At 37.0% G+C, this 19,437-nt stretch overlaps 1 protein-coding gene across 2 annotated transcripts in view; it reads right to left on the bottom strand.

Moving 5' to 3' along the window:
- Ndst4 (N-deacetylase and N-sulfotransferase 4) overlaps positions 1-19,437 on the bottom strand; it is a 270,123-nt gene that overhangs the window by 209,402 nt on the left and 41,284 nt on the right. The window lies entirely within an intron of this gene.

The following is a 19,437-nucleotide window of genomic DNA, read 5'->3' as shown; positions in this document are numbered from 1 at the left end:
TATCGACCGGTTTCTATGACAAAGTAGTGTAGCTACTGGGATTAAAGGTGTGTATTTTGACTTGCTTTTCCCTGATTGGTAAGGATGTTGAGCACTTCTTAAGTACTTCTTGGTCATTTGAGATTCCTCTATTGAGAATTCTGTGTCTAGATATGTATCCCATTTTTAATTAGATTATTTGGCTTGTTAGTGTCTAATATCTTGTTTTCTTCATATATTTTGGAAGTAGTCCTCTGTCACATGTGGGGTTTAAGGTCTTTTCCAATTCTGTAGGCTGACTTTTTGTACTTTTGACTTTCTTTTGACTTATACAACCCTTTTAGCTTCATGAGTTTTCATACACTAATTGCTGATCTTAGTTCTTCCAAGATTTATCATTGTAATCATCATTATTATTATGTTTCAGATATCTGTTTTCTATCTAATGAGAGAAAGACAGAAAGACTATGGATTTGGGTGGGCATGGAAGTGGGGAGGATTTGGGAATAGTTTGGGGAAAGGAAATGGTAACAAATACATACTATATGAAAAAAACTATTTCCAATAAAAATTTTGTCTATGCACATTATGTAAGAAAAAGATCACGTGGTTTAGTAAGAATTTTTAATCTATGTGCTAATTTTTGCTTTGAGCCTAGTTTCTGAAAACTCAGTTGTGAAATGAGGAATTTGAATGAAGTGGATTAAAAATTGAAAGTAAATCTTAATGTAGCAAATTTCCATTGCAGGAGAATTGTGTGCTCTAGTAGTTTAGTGAGGACAGTAACTTTAAAAGCATTGTACATTTCATTAACAAATGTGTCCAATACTTTGGCAAATACATCATTGAAAGTATAGCCTACAGCTCAGGTTTATGATCCTAAATATATTTTGCTCATCTGTTTTAAGATAAAAAACTTAAACATATTTTAACATTTATGTATTTTTGAATTTCTCTCTCTCTCTTTCTCTCTCTCTCTTTCTCTGTCTCTGTCTCTCTCTCTCTCTCTCTCTCTCTCTGTGTGTGTGTGTGTGTGTGTGTGTGTGTGTGTGTGTGTGTGTGAAGGGCTCATGCATGAAGGTCATAAGACAGCCTGAGGGTGCCAGTTTTGTCCATTCACTCTGTGAGTTCTGGGATATAAGTTAGGTGATCAAGCTTGGCAGCAGATACTTGTACCTCCTGAGCTGTTTTACCATTCCCCAAATATGCAAATTTTAATGTGATTTTCCTCCTTCATTTTTAGAAGACCTAATTTTTTTTAATGTGTATGATTGTTTTGCCTGGATCAATGTATGTCTACCATTTTAGAAGACTTAATTTTTTACATGTATGAGAGTTTTGCCGGCGTCTATGTATGTGTACCATGTGGGTCCTCAGAGACCTGAAGGCATCTAGTACCCTGCAATTGGAGTTATGGATCATTGTGAGTTGTCATGTGGACGTTAGCAATGAACTGTACCTTCTGCTGCTGCAGAAGGTACAATTAGCCATTCCAATCTTTGTTCTCTCCTTTAAAAGCTGCCTGAAGCCTGGTGGCAGCAGCGTACCTTTGGGGATTTTCCATACACAAGTAGCAAATTCTTCACAGAAAATAAAAGTTATGGGGCCATCTTTAAAGATCAAGTGGGAGGGGTAATTGCAATAAAATCCACAATATATGCAGACAGGACTAAAGTGCCTACAGGTGGAGACTAAGTGATTTCAGTATTCAAAGAACAGAAAGCAAAGACATTTTTACTTCCACTTTTGGAGGTAAAATTTTGCTGTGATAGAGTATTGACAAAAACCTACATATGGAAAAAAAGGAGCATATTTCAGCATACTCAGCCTATCTGAAGTCCCAAGGGCTGAAGCTTGAAGTTGCTGGTCAGATCAAGTGCATAGTCAAGAACAGGGGGAAAAGCCGGGCGGTGGTGGCACACACCTTTAATCCCAGCACTCAGGAGGCAGAGGCAGGCGGATCTCTGGGAGTTCGAGGCCAGCCTGGTCTACAAGAGCTAGTTCCGGGACAGGCACCAAAGCTACAGAGAAACCCTGTCTCGAAAAACCAAAAAAAAAAAAAAAAAAATTAAAAGTAAAAGTAAAAACTCCATTAAATTATTTTCCTTAATATTTAGTAATTAATTTTTCAAAACTCCATTTCAAAATAAAATTTAAAAATGAACATAAAAGTAAAATAAATCGGGCATACATTAAATCACACCATCAAACATAGACCTTAATGTATTTGAAGCAAAATTAATAACCATTCATGTATAATATGAAGAAAAATAAGAGCTACAAAGAAATTCAAATTTTAACAGGAAATCTCATAGACATTATTATTCTAACACTATGATGGTGTAGGGATATGTGGCTCTAAGTGTCCTCCATGTCACTATGTTCCTCTGGATGGGGGAATGGAGCTTGCAAGCTGCACACAGAGCGAATCTGCTTCTGCTTGGGTCTGAAGCACTGAGCAGGGCACTGAAATTGACCACAGATTCTATATTGAAACAATGAGCATTCTTACAACACAATTTGTGGCTAAGAAATGCCATGTACTTTACTGGGAGCCAAGCATCTTTGGCACAGCAGCTGAATCCACTTTTGGCCAGAAATGGAACAAGATGCAAATGGAGGTTTCGTTATGCTAACACTAAAATGAGTAAGTTCCCTCTGGCCCAAACTAAAATAAGTCGAGCCACAATATGCTCAAAAAAAAATCTATGAATTCTTCAGTAGATTTAAATATATGCGAACATGTTTTAAAATTCATTATATCATAAAACATTTTCAAAATCAAACATCCACCGTAGCAGACTGTCAGTTAACCACATTCTGCTTTGAAAAGTAGGTAAAATGGATTGTGCATTCATTTCATCTTTTCTTTATCAATTGTATCACTGAGTAACTAAATAGATGAGAAGTTTTTTATGGCTGTATTACAGCTAATGAATGAAGAGAGAATTACAATATCATTTCACAGCTCCTAATGAATTAATGGTCCTAGACGTGGATCATTAATTATTGCTAAAATTGCAGAGGGAGACAGACCTTGACTTTATGGAAATGACAAACCACTTTATGAAGCATCTTCATTAAATACTGAACATGAATCTGACCTAATTTCTAAATCCAAATCTCAAATTACAAGAAAAAAAATAAGTAGACCATGCTAAAAGCAAGATCATGGGAGAAATTATTTAACAAATGACATGTAATTTCTTTTGTCATTTTAATTATTATTAAAATTGAAATAGCAATTTTAAGATATAGGATTATTTTATTTAATACCTCAGCCTTCCAGAAGAACTTCATCAGTTCTTTGAAGTCAAACTCAAGCAGGTTTTAAGAACCCTCAATATTAAATATGAGCATGATGCAAATCAGTTCAAGGTGATTCCTGGTGAGCCGTGGTGCTGGCAGCCTAGGTAATGACATTCGCTCAGAAGGATTACCACTGAGCAAACCTGTATCGCTGAAATATGAATGGAAAGCAAAAAGATTAAATGTCTTGTTTGAAAGTTAATTTAATCACAGGGCTCTGATATCTTTCTCCCTTTTATTGCAGGAGTGTTCCTGATCATCACAACTAGAATGTACTGTGTTCCGTTTATTCCTTCCTGACACACCACATTATATATTTGTGAGTCGGAGCCCCTGAATATAGGCTTCAATTTTCCCAACCTAAAACGTTCAGACTAGATCATTCAGGAACTTGCAATGTAACTTGCAAAATCAAAGCTCAGTTGTATTGTTTTAATGGAGAAGCAATGGCTACTGTTGACAAGGCTTAGAAATTTTTTTATAAAGGCATTAGTCATTTGAATTTCCCCAACATATCAACTCCTAAGGTAAGTTCTGCGTATAAAATGATTTTTAAAATTCATTTAAAGACTGGAGAGATGGCTCAGTGCTTACAAGTACTGGCTGCTCTTCCAGGTGACCTGGGTTTGATTCCCTGTCCACATAAACATTTGTAACAGCAGACCCAGGGAGTACAACACCCTCTTCTGGCCTCCAAAATAGTCATGAGGCATGCAAAGTGGTGTATAGATAGACACATGCAGACAAAACACCTATACACATTAATAAATAAATAAATTTACTTGATCGCTTCATCATACTCAGTTAATGCAGGGCTTCTTTATTGTGTCACTTAAGCCCAAGATGACAAACCGAAGGAAGAAAAGCAGCTCCCAAGTGCTTTCTACGCGTGCACTTATTACTATCTCAACTATTTACTTCCTGGTTTTACAAGATCAAAAGAAAGAATGTGCTGGTTAGCCTTTGACAATTGACCTAAACTGGAGTAGATGGTGAGGTAGAACCTCATTTAAAGAATCAGATTGTTCTGTGGATATTTTTTGTGTGTGTATGTGTATTTGTGTGTGCTTTTTTGACTAACGACTGACGACCCAGCTCCCTGTAAACCTTGCCACCCCAGGACATGTGGTCTTAGGTTGGGTAAGAATCAAGCTGAGGGTGCCATGGGGAAAAATCCGGTAGGAGGCACTCCTCCATGGTACCTCTCTACTCCTGCTTGAGTCTGTCTTGACCTACCTCAGGGATGGACTATGACCCGGAATGGTAAATAAATCCTCTCTTCCTCAGGTGCTTTTGCTCCGTGTTTGATCATAGCAAAAGACAAGCAAATGAGGATGAACAATTTCAGTATTATATAATCAGGCACCCAAATTCAATGACAGTCATAGAGATGGTGCTTAACAACTATACATGTTTATTCTCTTAAATTCCTTTCAGACTTTTAAAATTGTGTAATGCATATTTCTTAGGAGTATGGTGAGGTTCCCAGGGTGCTGTGACTCAGGGTGCATGGGAAATCAAGTAGCATTAGCTCTATGGATGCTGTAGGTATATTGATAGCATTCTTAGTTTGCATGCTGACAATAGGGATAATAGGACTATCAGACTTCACAATTATTGTAAAACCCATAGCATGTGCAGTTTAGCATTCAGTCCTGGACATAACTAATACGTACATTCGGATCTGGCTAAGAATTGGCACAAATATGATAACTGCTTTAAGCTTATGTAGCAGGAACTTATATAAAGTGCTATAAACTTCAAATCTTCACATTAAAGAATCTTTTCAGTTCTCATCAATTATTTTTTTTCCATTTTTACATAACTAGAAAAATAGAATGTGATGCAGCAATTCATCATTAGCTGTGCGGTGCTATTTACATATAAAATGCCCTCATGAGTGCACCATAGTTTAAAGTCACACAAAAACAGCACGAACAGTGAATAACTCTGTATTCATTTTCAGACAGGAGAGTTAGAGTGAAATTTGATCACCCAATAAGAATGGCCCTGGAAAGTTACTAGATATCTTCTGGTAATTGAGTGCCGTAATCTGTATTATTATATGGCAAATGTAATATTCAATTTGAATTTTACTTTTATAATTTACATGTGGTAACCAAGATGCTACTGTTTGGCATGAGGTAAATATTGAATAATAAAATAATAAAGGAGTGTATATAAGAAGTTGACTGTCAGTGGTTCTATCTATATGATCTACATTTCAGTATTTCAGAAGAAGAAATTACTGCTTGGAACTGACAACTGACTTTTTAGGAAGCTTAGGGCTATGACTTTCAACAAGTTTAAATTGTAGTTACAAAAGTGTATCTTATATCCCTTTAAAACTTTGTATTACTTTATAATTTTAAAAATTCAAAGTAATTTATTGGATTTGTTGATTGTTTGGGGATTTTACTGTTTTTCATGTTCTATAATATGAGCATCAAGCTCTAGAGCAGAAGGATGTTTGTTATTAATTTATGAAAAAAAAAGCAAGAGTACAGGCATGAATCTTTTTCCAGAACATGATGAACGGTGTGTGCTACAGGGGCTGCCTTTAAAACTAGAAACAGACATGGAATAAATGATGGGCACATGTTTCACAAGGCTGGCATCACTAACACTGAAAGCAAACAGAAGTTTCACACACAGGAAACACAGGCACCCAAGGTTAACTGCAACCTGTCACCTGAGTAAGGGGCAGCATGGAGGGAGGGAAGGCAATGGTCATTGTATTTGCCAAATGTAACTATTCACATTCATGTTCTAAAGCAGTGGCTCTCAACCTATGGGTCCAGACTCACTTAGCAAACCCGTATCTCCAAAATATTTACATTACAATTTGTAACAGTTGCAAAATCACAGTTATGAATTAACAACATGGTAATTTTATGATTGGGGTCACCACAACATAAAGAACTCCTTTTAAAGGATCACAACATTAAGAAGGTTGAGAATCTCTGTTCTAAAGGAAGACCCTTTAGAATAATATTGGGACCAATTGGAGTCCTACCTTCAGCTGCTCTTCCCTGCTAGAGCCTTCTGACCGAAGTTACTAAAAGCTGTGCCTTGCCTAGAGGATCAGAGGATGCGATTTTCACCTGTTGGCCATTGACTCCTGGGTACTTAAGCCTCCATGGTGCTATTAAAGAAAGGGCTTTGTTCCTGTGATTAGAAGTCCGTGTGTCTGTCTGTCTCTCTGTGTGTTTTATCAACCTCCAGCCCCTTGCCCGAAGCTGGAGAACTGTATTGTAGCGCACACAGCGCAGACGGGGCGTGGGGCGCTGCAACCCACTTGTTGAGATCCACTACTTCCTTGCAAAATTTTAAAAAATCATGAATATTTAGTATTTCTTCCCTCCCTGTACCCCATCTTTCTAAGCATAAATGATCCGGCATGTTCTGTATAAAGGCCATTTGTTTTTGATGAGCGACTGAATCCCCCCCCCCCCCCCCACTGTAGAAACTATCATTGAAATAACCGCTATCATACCTGGGCACCCTTTACTCAGGTGGAGCACTGAATATTCTGTGATGCATTACTCTCAGGGTGTCTGCCCACTGACACGGCATAGATCAGTCCGGATCATAGTGTCCAAGGTTCTGGACATTCAGATGCTTTCATTGTCTTCGAGACAGGATCTTACTGTGTAGCCAGCCCTATCCTGGGACTCACTATGTGGCTCAGTCTGGCCTCAAATCTTAAACTCATGATGCTCCTGCTTCAATGTCCTAAGTGTGGGGGAACTATAGGCAGTGGAACTATGTTTCACTTGCTCAGATCACTTTATCCAAGGGTACAGAATGGAGAACTGTTGAATGACTACTGGCAATACTTTTCAGTTGTCCAATTCTATAGAGAATTGCCAACAGTATAGGCCAAAGAGGAGGCTTATCCATCACATCATGCAGTTATGGTAGGCCACACGTGCCCTCTTCCCTGTTCAGAGTCAATGATTTTGAAGCAACCCGCAGTAGAGATTCTCACTGGAAATGGCTAAAGCTATTTTCTAGCCAGAATCTCTTTCTTCCTTAGCTTTTAACTGTACACCATTTTTTTGCTCCTATCCTTATCTTAAGAACTTCCTCAGCAAATATTAAGACAAGAATCATCTTCACAAGTCATGTCTCTAGTAAATCAAACCAAGATAACTTTAAGAAGTTTCTCTGCTGCACATCCTTGCTTTCCAAACATTCTTGATAGATATCTATTGAACACATTCCTGAGTTCATAGTCTTTCTAACACTCACAGACAAAGACATACCTCAGTCCAGTGGAAGCCTGTTGCAGTGTGCTTCCCCAAGGCTAAGACCTCTTAATGTTAATGCACAGATGGAGAAAGCTGGCTCACAGTGTTGAGTTCAAAATGGCCCCTACAGCTATTACACCAGGATCTAATGGCAAAAAATGTAACAGTCCCTTCTGTTGTGTGATTTTTTTTTTTAAAAAAATCACATTCTGATAATAGAGTTTGATTTAAATCAGAGGGCAGAGAGAGCTACTAGTTGACCAAATTAATCATAGAAGCTTTTGAGGATTGAGGACAGATAGACAGGAAGTAGCAGGGTGGAGCTTAGAAAGGACCCTGGCCCTTTTGGATGAAGTAATGAAAGAGATAGCAGGTCATTATTCACTTCTCTGTTGCATCTCTGATCATTCAGGTTCTTAACCCGATATCTGATCTCCGAGTTTTTATTGATAAAGAATAATTAAACACTTCACTCTTCTCTGTGTGTGGGGGTAGGGAAATGGGTTTTGTTGAGGCTGTGTGTAAGCTCATGCTGTAATGTTCTTTGTTCAGAAATTTAGAACATGAAGTTGTAGGATGAATCATGACTCCTCAAGTATATTTTATCACTGACTTCTTGATTTTTGTTAAAGAATTTATTACTTGAAAGAAGGCCCACTAAAGCTAAACAAACAGAAAATTGGTAGAAAAATATTAATTTTTAAAATTTACTCACTATCCAAATATTTAAATTATATTTCAGATAGTATCAAAATTCCTTAAAATATGTGTCTTTAGCTGGGGTTAAAAGCACCTTCTAACAGGCTCAGGACTTTAAACAATCACTCATTTACATTGAATTGATGTGTTTCCCAATACATGAGATTTGCAAGAGGCAGTGTGCAAATGCACAGACAGGTAGTATGATTTTGTTATAGACATAGCACTAAGAGGGATAAAATCATTTTTTGATTATACCAAAATATAACCATCTAGATCAATGATAACAAGTTCTCATCTTAACAGATATTTAATATTTTTAAAGCTATTGACAATATTAAATTATGTTACATATGTCAAACACTTTTAACAGTTTAGAAATGTTTGCCTTATTCTATAACCTAAAATAGTAGAGTTATGCATTTATGTATGTTTCCATTATTGTAGATAATTTTCCAACCCCTCAAACGAGGGACATATTTCCTAGAAAAAAAGTTTTAACACGTATCTTATCGTGCTCCATGATTAATATTGTAGATACTTTTAATATTTAAATCAATGAAATAGCATGCATATTTATCTTATAATACATACTAAAAGCAAATAATTAAGCTTGTTCAGCTGATTTTGATTTCAGTTGCTTTATTTGTAAACAATTTCATGAGATGTGGTTTTGCTTCAGTATAGTTCTAATATTGTGAATCATAGTATTTTAAAAATTGATAATAAGAATGCAATTTTGCTAAAAGCAAATATGATGGATTTGGTAAATTTGACAATAAAGTATGTTTATACTAATTAGATCATTTGTTACTCATCTGGTGATGTATTCCTGATTTTATATTGGCATTGTGGATCTGATCTCAGGTCATTCTGTTTGCACAGCAAACATTGTGCCCAGTGAGCTCTCTCTTAAGCTCTGGGCAGTTAGATTTAATGACAGATATAGTGAGGAAATTAACTCATCTGTACACAATAACGTCTTTACCTCTCCCTCATTTCCAGGTTAGAATAAAATAAACAATAGTTTGATTTTACCAATTCTTCCCGGTGGGACACCTAATGAGGCAGAACTATGTGATAAACCAAAAAAGATTGTTTTAAAACTGAATAAAATATCCCATTGTAGAACAGGAAGATTGTAACCTTTGGCTTGAAAAAAAGCTAGGAAGTACTTGATCACAATTTTAACAGATATTTAAAAGAAATTTTTTAAAATGAAAATTTGTTATGTGAGATATTTAGTAATTATTTTTTGAATAAGTTAGAATAGTTGAATGATACTATCAAAAGACAATATTCATTTCTTAGTTATATAAACCTGCCCTAAAGAAAGTCAAATTCCTAAAAAGAAAAAAGATGATAGCACAGAGAATAAACCTGAACCGGAAACAGTTCTCACATCCAGAGAGTGGTAGACTGAGATTAAACAGCAATCTCGGCCTACCTTGTGAGTCAACTGGCAAAGTAAGCATTGGTAAAGATTTTGAAGTCCAGTGGAGAAGTAAAAAGGTATTTGAGGATACACGACACACTTAGATAGGGTGATTACTTTAGAATTATGTCACAACTGTTTCAGGACACTTGATCTCATGGGTTCTCCAGACCTGAAAGCTCTGGCTCTCTCCTCCTCTTTATATAGCCATGCAGTCCCAAATTAACATCCTTTTATATGTTACACCCTTTTCTGGGAAATTCTCAATGTATATTAGAATTTCAGGCTTCTGCACTGTGGAACACTTTATGACTAGGTACCTCTCAATGTAAAACGATGAATACAGAACTCCATAAAATGAAGCATAAAATAATTTTCTCAAACATTCAAGTTATACCAGTTACTAAAGTGTTAAAACTAAGACCCCAGCATGCATTATACTCTTCAGGAAAGAAAAGTCCAAATAAGGAACTGAAGATTATGGGTCTTCATGACCTTCGTCTCTCTGAAGCTGCCTCTCGAATTTCCTGTATCCCAGATCCTTTAAATACATTAGACAATGACATGGCCCCTTCTTATACTGCTCCTAATTTCCTTCAATATTAAAATTTATGTTTTATAATTCCAAGCAATTGAACATAAAAATATGTAACACATGGCAAGTTTGTTTCCCCATAAGGGAAAGAAAGAACTGGGAAAAAAAGTTTGTATGTATGTTTGAGAGGCATCACGTTCTTGGGATCAGGGATGACTCAGATTGTTCTCCAGTTGTATTAAGTATGGAAGGGGTTTTTGAGAGGTAATAGCTAAGTTACTTCACTGCTATTTGGTGCATTTAGCTAAGGCAACATTGTTTCCACCTGTTGCCTTGGCATATATTCTAGAGGGTATGGGATTTCTGTTGGAACCATCTGCACATATTAGTAAATATTGGCGATTTGAATATTTCCTCTTGACACCTTAGTGCAATGTATGGACCACTTTTGTGATTTTTTTTTTAAACAAAATCAGTGCACCCTGCTGTGAGTCTTACATGTAGACCTTACAATTCCATATTAAGGCTTTCTTTGTGGCAAAACACCCTAAAAATATAAGCATTTGATTTTCAATGTGTTCTCTTCCCCTGACTGATTATTTAATACAATTCAGAAGATGTAGACTCCACATTTCAATTTGAAAAAGAAACTTATGCTGGTTCACACTCATGAAAAGACAGGACATTATTTCTTCACACCTGTGTCATTGACATCCTTCTATTATTTAGTGATTTGAAATAAAATCAATCTTATCCTCTATTCCAGTTGGCATTCATGGTAAATCCAGAATTCAAATGGATTTTGCAGTGTTGCTTAATTTGATGTGGCTTGGTCCAGGGGAGAGAAGTGCCTAATTGGAGTCAGCACCTTAGCTGGGATTGGTGCAAAAGCAGCAATTTTGATTAGCAAGTTACTGAGAATCAAAAGAGAGGTATAAGTAGTAAGTGACAAGATGGCATCAAATGAAATCTACCAGGCTATGTAAGTGGGAGAGCAGTGATGGGGAAAGAAGCAGCAGGAATTTGAGCTGACCTGAGTCTTAGCAGCATAGGTGTTCTGTGCTCACACCACACGCTACTCTCAAGGCAGTAGTTTAAAACACACCGCCTGCAGTTCAGGGATATTCTCATTTTGGTACTGACCACTAGGTCTCCTTATTTTTGCCTACATTACAAATCGTTTTCTGGTTTAAATTATTTGAACTTACAAATATTACATAGATGTAATATTTTTTCAATTGCCCTTCACAATGGGCTAAGATAATTTAAATTGTTTCTGTCTGTAGTTCACCGTTGTCTTTCTTATAAAACATTTAAATTTGAAAAATGACACTGCTATGATCAGCAATGCCCTTAGTAACAAATTACACTAAAGTGATGGTGTTCATTTATAGTTCTCCAAAGATGAGGACAGTCCTGTAGTCTGCTAAGTTACATGTAATCATGACAGAATTACGGTAAGGTTTACAGAGCTAACTTAGTTTCAAAAGGCTGCTGATTTGCCTTGGAGGTTCTTTCCAATTTAATTTAAGTTCCTTATCCAGGGAGCTGCTCAGATGATTTGTGGTTTCATAAAGCATTCTGAAAGGCCATTTCATTGGCCATAGGATATAAACTTGGAATCAGATTTCCTCTAGCCAGTCTATGATAGAAAGCCACTTTCACAATGCGCAGTACAACTTTTATTGGAAATTGTTGTATTGCCATAAAGCCAAACTTAACTATATTTCTGGTCATGCACAGTGAATAAATATTTATGCCATGATTTAGGCAGAGTTGTACACAGCCACAAACATTGTTGCTCATGCTATTACCATTTTCCTTGTTCTCAAAGACTCATCATCTTTAAGGAAGGTTAAATTATAGAAAAAAAAAAGTTGTTCCCGTGTCTTATTGCTTCTGGTCAAAGATTTCAGTCTTGAAAGCTTGGCACAGTAAGTCTTAATCACCATAGCAATGGAAAATTCTGGTGAGAAAAAGTCCATCATTTTAGACAATTATTTCCCCTTTTTGGTTATCTTACTTCTAACACATAACACACACCAGCACATTGCTTGACTCTCCCTTCCTTATATGGTGAATTATCCTTAAAATTTCAATTTTAAATGGACTTAGTGTTTCCCACAATCAGACAATTTAAGCAGTTTTTATATCCATCAGCTTTTCAACATTAATAAAAATAGACTTGCGTTAAATTTGCATGCTAATGTGAGTTTAGTTACAAACACCTTGAGCAGCTTTATAGTAATGCCCTGGCTTACTATTTCATTTCAGCTTCCTCCATCATACATGCATTTTTGAAAGGAAAATATCATTTTAAGAATAATGGAGTGTGTCATTAAGTATTAGCTTATACATATCATCTAGACTCAAATATAAGAGCCTGCCATTCTTGAAATTGCAGTTATTAATAAAGATCCAGTCAAATAGCATTACTATGTGAAAGGATTGATGAACGAGAAGTCACAGACTGTCACTGGTCTTGTAATTTAAGGACAAATTTCAATAAAGAAAAATCATACAGATAAACAATGCCTTACTGTAGGAGGTAAGCCATTTTTTAAAAGGCATCTATATTTTCATTTTATTTATATCTACATATATTGTATATGTACCTTGTATTATTGAATATTATATATAAAATTATGTTTATGTGATATATATATGTATACACACACACACACACACATATATATCCAAGAGTAGGTAACTCAATAATATATAGTAACAGAGGTTGATGGCTTATATTTTGACATTTTATGAACAAAAATAGGTTATCGCCATTTCCCTGTTCTCAATGTGGCCTCTCTGAGGCAAACCCCTGTTGGTCAAGTGGCTCTTGCTTTTTCGCTACACTCTTCTGCTCACAGCCAATATGATTTCTTGTTTTGACATGACATAGCTCTCCTAATGCGGGTCTGGGTACCTTACTCCTACTCTCTCCTTCAGATCCATAAGGCTGAATTAAAGTGTACTCATCAACACTGATAGGGCTGATTTCAACTCTGACTTTCATTCCCTCTTCATAAAGGACTTCAAAGTCTTATTCTCAAGCCTGGCCAACTGGAGTTCACATGCATTTCCACCTCCTACTTCCCCAGTCTTTTTAAAAAAAATTTACAATCCCATTGTTGCCATGATCCTGATCTAACCTTTCTTACTTTCTGTTTAGTACTCTGTAACTTCTGAACAGTCACACATTCAATAAAGTGTGCTTGGATAGCTGCTCATTACTTTAACTCTCACCTTGAATGGATTTCTCCCTCTTTCCCTCCATCGCTGTTTGTCTGTCTGTCTGTCTCTCTCTCTCTCTTTATTTCTGTCAAATCATCTAGCTCTGTACACACACACATACACAGCATAATCATGTCTTTATAGCATCATCAGTATCTAAATAATCCAAGTCCAAAATCAAAGAATCATGGAAAATGTCTTTTTTTCCTCTTTCTCCCACTTGCTCACTATTTACCTTTAGTCTATGTATTAAGCAAGCTCTCCAAATTATTCAACTGCAGAATATCTTTGGAAAGTATGCTCTCCTGCCTAGTCTCACAGAACTAACTCTTGCTCTTATTTTTGGCTTTTTATTCTGCAATACCCAGCTGTGTCTCTAAAAAAGACAGATAGCCTGTCTCAGTTCCTCTCATCTGTAGTGGCATTCCATTTGTATTTTAATAAATAAAGCATGCCTAAAAATCAGAGAGTAAAACAGCCCCAATGGCCAGCCTTACAGACCAGGAAGTGGCAACACGCACTTTTAATCCATTAGCCACACTAGTTTGCCATAGAAACCGGATGGTGCATGCCTTTAATCCCTGTGATGCACACCTTTAATCTTACCCCTAAAGAGAAATATAAAATGGGAGGAGAGAGCTCACAGACACAGTCTCATTCTGAGATTCCTGGAGGCAGGATTCCATTTCGGACTAAGGTAGAGGTAAGAGTCAGTGACTGGTTGTTTTGCTTTTCTGACCTTCAGATTGAATCCCAATTTCTGTCTCTGAGTTTTTATTAATCATGTTTCACCCAGTCATTCCAAATTGTGATTTTTCTCTGAAAGAAATTCGGCCCAGTTCCTGTTCATAAAAACCAATCATTAAAGACAAAATGTCTAATGATTTTTCACCTAATCAAGAATGAATTCTGAAATCCTTAACCTGTCTGGGAACTCAAACTACTTTTCAGATTTGTCTTCACATTTTTACATAAAAATGATATCCAGTCACTTTAGGCAAACATGCCATCCTCTTCCATCTCAGAATATTATGCTCTGTCCTTCCTACCTGGACTTTTTTTCTGATTGGGTACCTTCTCCATCATTCACATTTAGTCCCCTTATATATAAAAGCAAGTGTTTGCCAATGGATAGTTACTTAACAGAAAAAATATTCTTATGATGGAGTGTGATATGAAGGTGATACTTTTAAGCTAATTCTTTAATTCCTATCATTATATCAAAAATTCAAGCTAAAGATGTATCCTGAATATAATTTTATACTACTTAGAAGTTACTTAAAAATTGAAACAATTCTTACAATTTGACTCTAACAATTTTAATTATAATGTACTTCCAGTCCATTTATTTGACTCTTGATATGTATCTTGTGCTTAAAATCAAGCACATTTATGTACGTATTGCTTGAGTAAAATAACAGTAAGAAGCAAATAAGTAATCATTTAATAGCAATGACAGGGCTAGGGAGATATGGATTACCAGGTAATGGACTTGCTCCATAATTACTAAAACTGGTCAGACGCAGTCAGAAGCAAGCATGTTAAAACTATTCAGAGCTCAGATTCGGCACACCATAAGTGCCCTAATGCTGGAGAGAACTAGTGACCCTCCCTTAATTCCACATGTTAGAGATGGAGACTCTAGTTTAATCTTCAAGCTCTGGGTTCAAATGAAGTAATTTTCCCCAACATAAAAGGTGGAGAACAACTGAAGAATTCACACAACAACCATGTACATGTACATGACACATAGACATGTACACATCCAAGCACAAACAACACACACATGCACACACACAATACTTCTGATGTGTTTCAAAATAGACTCAAAGAAAAAGTGCAATTCTAAAAACCTTCCTTTTAATTTGTGTTAAGAATTAAATGATTTTAAATCTGTAGAATACCGAGAATAATCTTTCCCACAGAACAGATGCTAAAAATGTCACCATCATTGTGTCTCCTTGAAGTCCATGGCTTTAAATCACTTGCTCTTATGACTATTTCACTTCTCTTTCAATTCCAAAACCCAAATGTGTAAGTTATAGTCCACTCCTGAACATAGATAGCTGCGTTTTCATAATAAAAAATTAGGTTTTCTTTGCTTGGTAAATATATTACTCTAGATTTACAGTTAATATTTGACAGACATACTTGCATATTTCTGTTTTGTTCTCCAAGAAGGAACATATCAATCATCTAGCATACATAAATGAATGACTTTGTGCACAGTTATGAGCTTGTTATATGTGGCTAGAAGTTTCTATGTGGCAATGCTCCCACACCAGAGGAAGGGTTGTGCTCAGACAGGACAGTGGTATTTCTCTGCCAGCTTGATGTTCAGAGCCAAGCATGTGGGTTGATTCCACTACAATTTCAAGGCTCGCAAAAATGTTAACTGTTATTAAATAATGAAGTTAGTAAGCAGATGCACATGTGTATGTATGCTTAAATCTGTGATAGTTTGCCAGAAAGTTAACATGGCAAATTCCAAGTATTTATTTTATGTCTGAAAATTTGAGATCACTAATGCAAACAGGTCAAGAAATGCTTATATTTTGAAATTAATGTGTATATAGCATCTAGATGCAGTAATTGTCCCTAACAAGCTCAGGAAAAAGTATCAACTTCATAGATTTTCACCAACTGCACCAGAGACATTGCTGTATTTAATAAATACAGCATTTATGTTTCCGTGTTCATTTATGTATGGGGTGTGTGTGTTCACATGCACATGCAGATACACAGACTTCATGTGTTTATGCACACACTTTCACACATGTGGAAGCCAGAAGCTGTATTGGATGTCTTTCTCAGCCATTCTTCACCTTACAAATTGAAGGTCTCTGGCTTGAAGCCAAAGCTCACTGATTCAGCTAGTTTAGGTGCCCTGCTTTCTCCCAGAATCGCCTGCTTCTGGCTCCTACACTCTGGGATTAGTTGCAGGATCCCAAGTCCTCCCATTTGTGTGGATATTATTAGGGATCTGAACTCAAGTCCCCATGCTTCCTGGCAAATAACTTACACATTGTCCCTTCTCTTCTTTCCTAGTAGGGGCATTAATTTTTCTTAAAGCTTGTTGAGTCACGTTAGTAACACTAAATGATGGTGCCGCGCTGATTATCCCTACCTTTGTATTTGAGCAGCGATGTCATATTGAGGATATTATTGTAGATGAACATGTAGTATTTCTCGAAATTCATACTCTGCAGCAAGGGCAATCAGAGTGTTAGATGGCTGCATTCTAAGCTCGGGTGTGCCTGTGTCTTGGAAACATGCTGGGTCATCGTCCTCTATGCTGTGTGGCCGTGTAGAAAGTGATTCCTTTTCTTTCCGTTAGATTTGGTTATTTCGCAAGGTGTGTTTTTATTTTTCTTCTGTTCAGAAAACCAACTATCCTAACACTGTGAATTATATTTGTTATCCATTATGTTATACGACACGTTAATAAAGACGTGCCTTCTGCTGGAAAGACACAGGCTCTGAAGTGACTTCTCCTGCTTTGAGATAAATTCGGCAAAGTTAGAATTTAGCATTTTCAGAACCTGTTTCAATTTCAAGGTCTCTTTCAATTTCCCTTCCTTTCAGTGGCAATGGAACAAAGTGAAATTGTACTCCACAGGACCTCCCTCCCAGCTTTTATTATTTTTTTTAAGGTAGAGCAGTATGAAGGGCTTAGAATTATATACCCTTTGCAGGCAGTAAAAATTAATTGTGCTTTTTATTAAAAAATAAAGTGGTTTCATAAAAGTCGGAACAGATGAGTAGCAGAGAGTGTGGAAATCATTCTAAAGTTGCACACACACACTATCATAGACTTTCACACACAGTCACACAATACAGACACTTACATACACAGTCACACCCACCCACACTTTCACACAAACATACTTTCACACACAGTACACACACACACTTTGACATACAGTCACCCACATACATCACACAGTCACAAACATACATCATACACACACTTTCACACACAGTCACATACACACACATAGTAAATTAGATTTGTTAAAGCAAGGACCTAAGACCTCTTGATTTTTACATTATTATGTAGCACTGAGTGGAAATCTTTCAGGATATTTCTTAGCATGATGATGAACAGCAGTTCATGAGGTACAACATCACTATTCACCAAAGAAAACAAAGTAGGCAACGGATTTCTGATTCCACAGCAAGGTGGTAAAATGAGAACTAGTTAAGTCAATGCAGTTTGAGAAATTTGTTGGTGGGAACACTAAGTAGGGGTATGAGCACTATAATTTTATAGAATAAACAGTGACAAATCACTAGAAGATATCAAACCCATGGATAAAAATACTAAACAGTAGGAGTTTAAAGTTTCCTTTTAAAAAATAGAACCTCTGGAGCACCTCTTCATGTAAATCATTTCCCCTTTAATTCACTTTCCCATGCATTTGAATATAGTGGTTAATCAAACCGTTTTTAAATGAGTGTGTTTGCACGGCTCCTCCCTTTGGCTCTAGCACCAGACTTAGTCACAGCTGCTTTAAATTTTCTGAAACCGCTGAGACCAAAGGAGGAAAAGTAAATTCCAAAAGACAAAGAGGAACCCCCAAACTCGTGGAGTGCTTGCAGTATTGCCTGTGGCCCTTGCACAATCTATTAGGCTACATTTTAAAAGCTCCTGCTTAGAAAGTAATTGGCAAACCCGCTTGGTCCATAATTGCCGCTACACCCCACATCTTTTACTGCAAGAACTGATTCTCTGGTCCTTCCTCAGGTCGTTCCCTTTCCTGCTTCCACATGGTTCTCATATAAAACTTTATTGTTTATATCCTGCCGCAACCGACTACAACAGTAGCAATAGTTATTTAGTTATATAACTCTTCCCAGAGGAATTCATTTATACCTGTGGGACAATTCTATGTGTTGGTAATCAGTGCTTTCTGATTTCATTCTGTAAAATGACACAGGCCTTTTCCCGTTGTATTGATAGGGGGGGGAAAGTCCAGAAAATGGTTTCAGGCCTCAAATGGATGGCATCAGCAGAGGTTCATACATCCCAGTTTGGAAAGTTGGTGAGAAAACAAGTTAAGATACCTACTATAAACCACTGTGATCTTAACTGCACATACCGGATGTATTTCTTTCTTCATAGACCAAAGGAGTTTTCCACTTTCAATGTCATGCAAAGTGCTATTAAATGAGCTAACACTAACAACCTATGAGAAATTCAGGAACCAACTTTAAACCTGAAATACTTTTTGCTTAGATGAGGTAAACTCAGTGAAAAAGTTGACGACAAGCCCTCAGGGCCGGGTGAAGGCTCTGTGGGAGAAGAGCTGGCTGCATGAGCCTGCAAATCTACACCTGCATCTTCAGCACCCACATAAAGACGATGACTGCTGGCCCGTGCCTGTAATCCAAGCACTTGGAAGAGGATATATGCACGGATCCTGGAGTTTCTCTAGTATGAAGGAGCTCTAGTCACAGCTGTGAGCTGTAGCTTCCATGGAGAACAACAAAAGACATCAGTAGAGGGAAGGGAGGATGTAAACCTGCACACGCATATTCACCTCATATAGCACATGCACACATACACACACACGTATACTCACACAGAAACAGATACACACACGATAAATACATAAAATGTCTGTCATGAATCTTGAACGTAGCATAATAAGAAACAGATGATAAGGGTCCATCTTAAGCAGGACAGATATCGCTTGGGGGCATTGTGAAAATCCAGGAATGTAGGAAGTAATAGGATTTGCATTTCCAAATAGGATTTGTACCACCTGGCAGCAGTATTTCATAAGGACACTTATACAAAACCTCTCACTTATTCTCACCAAGTTGCAATTAGTCTCCTGTCATTCACGGGGGATATTCCGGGACCTTAGTGCTTGCCTGAAGCCACAGATGACATTGAACTTTTTCACCAAGCACTTGTCCTCTGCTGTGTCTACAACCTGTGCAGCTTGGGGTAAAGGAAAGCTAGCACAGATCGTGAGGACGAACTC

This window comes from Chionomys nivalis, chromosome 18 (genome assembly GCF_950005125.1).
Source record: "Chionomys nivalis chromosome 18, mChiNiv1.1, whole genome shotgun sequence".
Taxonomy (NCBI): Eukaryota; Metazoa; Chordata; class Mammalia; order Rodentia; family Cricetidae; genus Chionomys; species Chionomys nivalis.
Note: the sequence above shows the minus strand (reverse complement) of the source record. Positions and strands in the feature narration are given on the sequence as shown.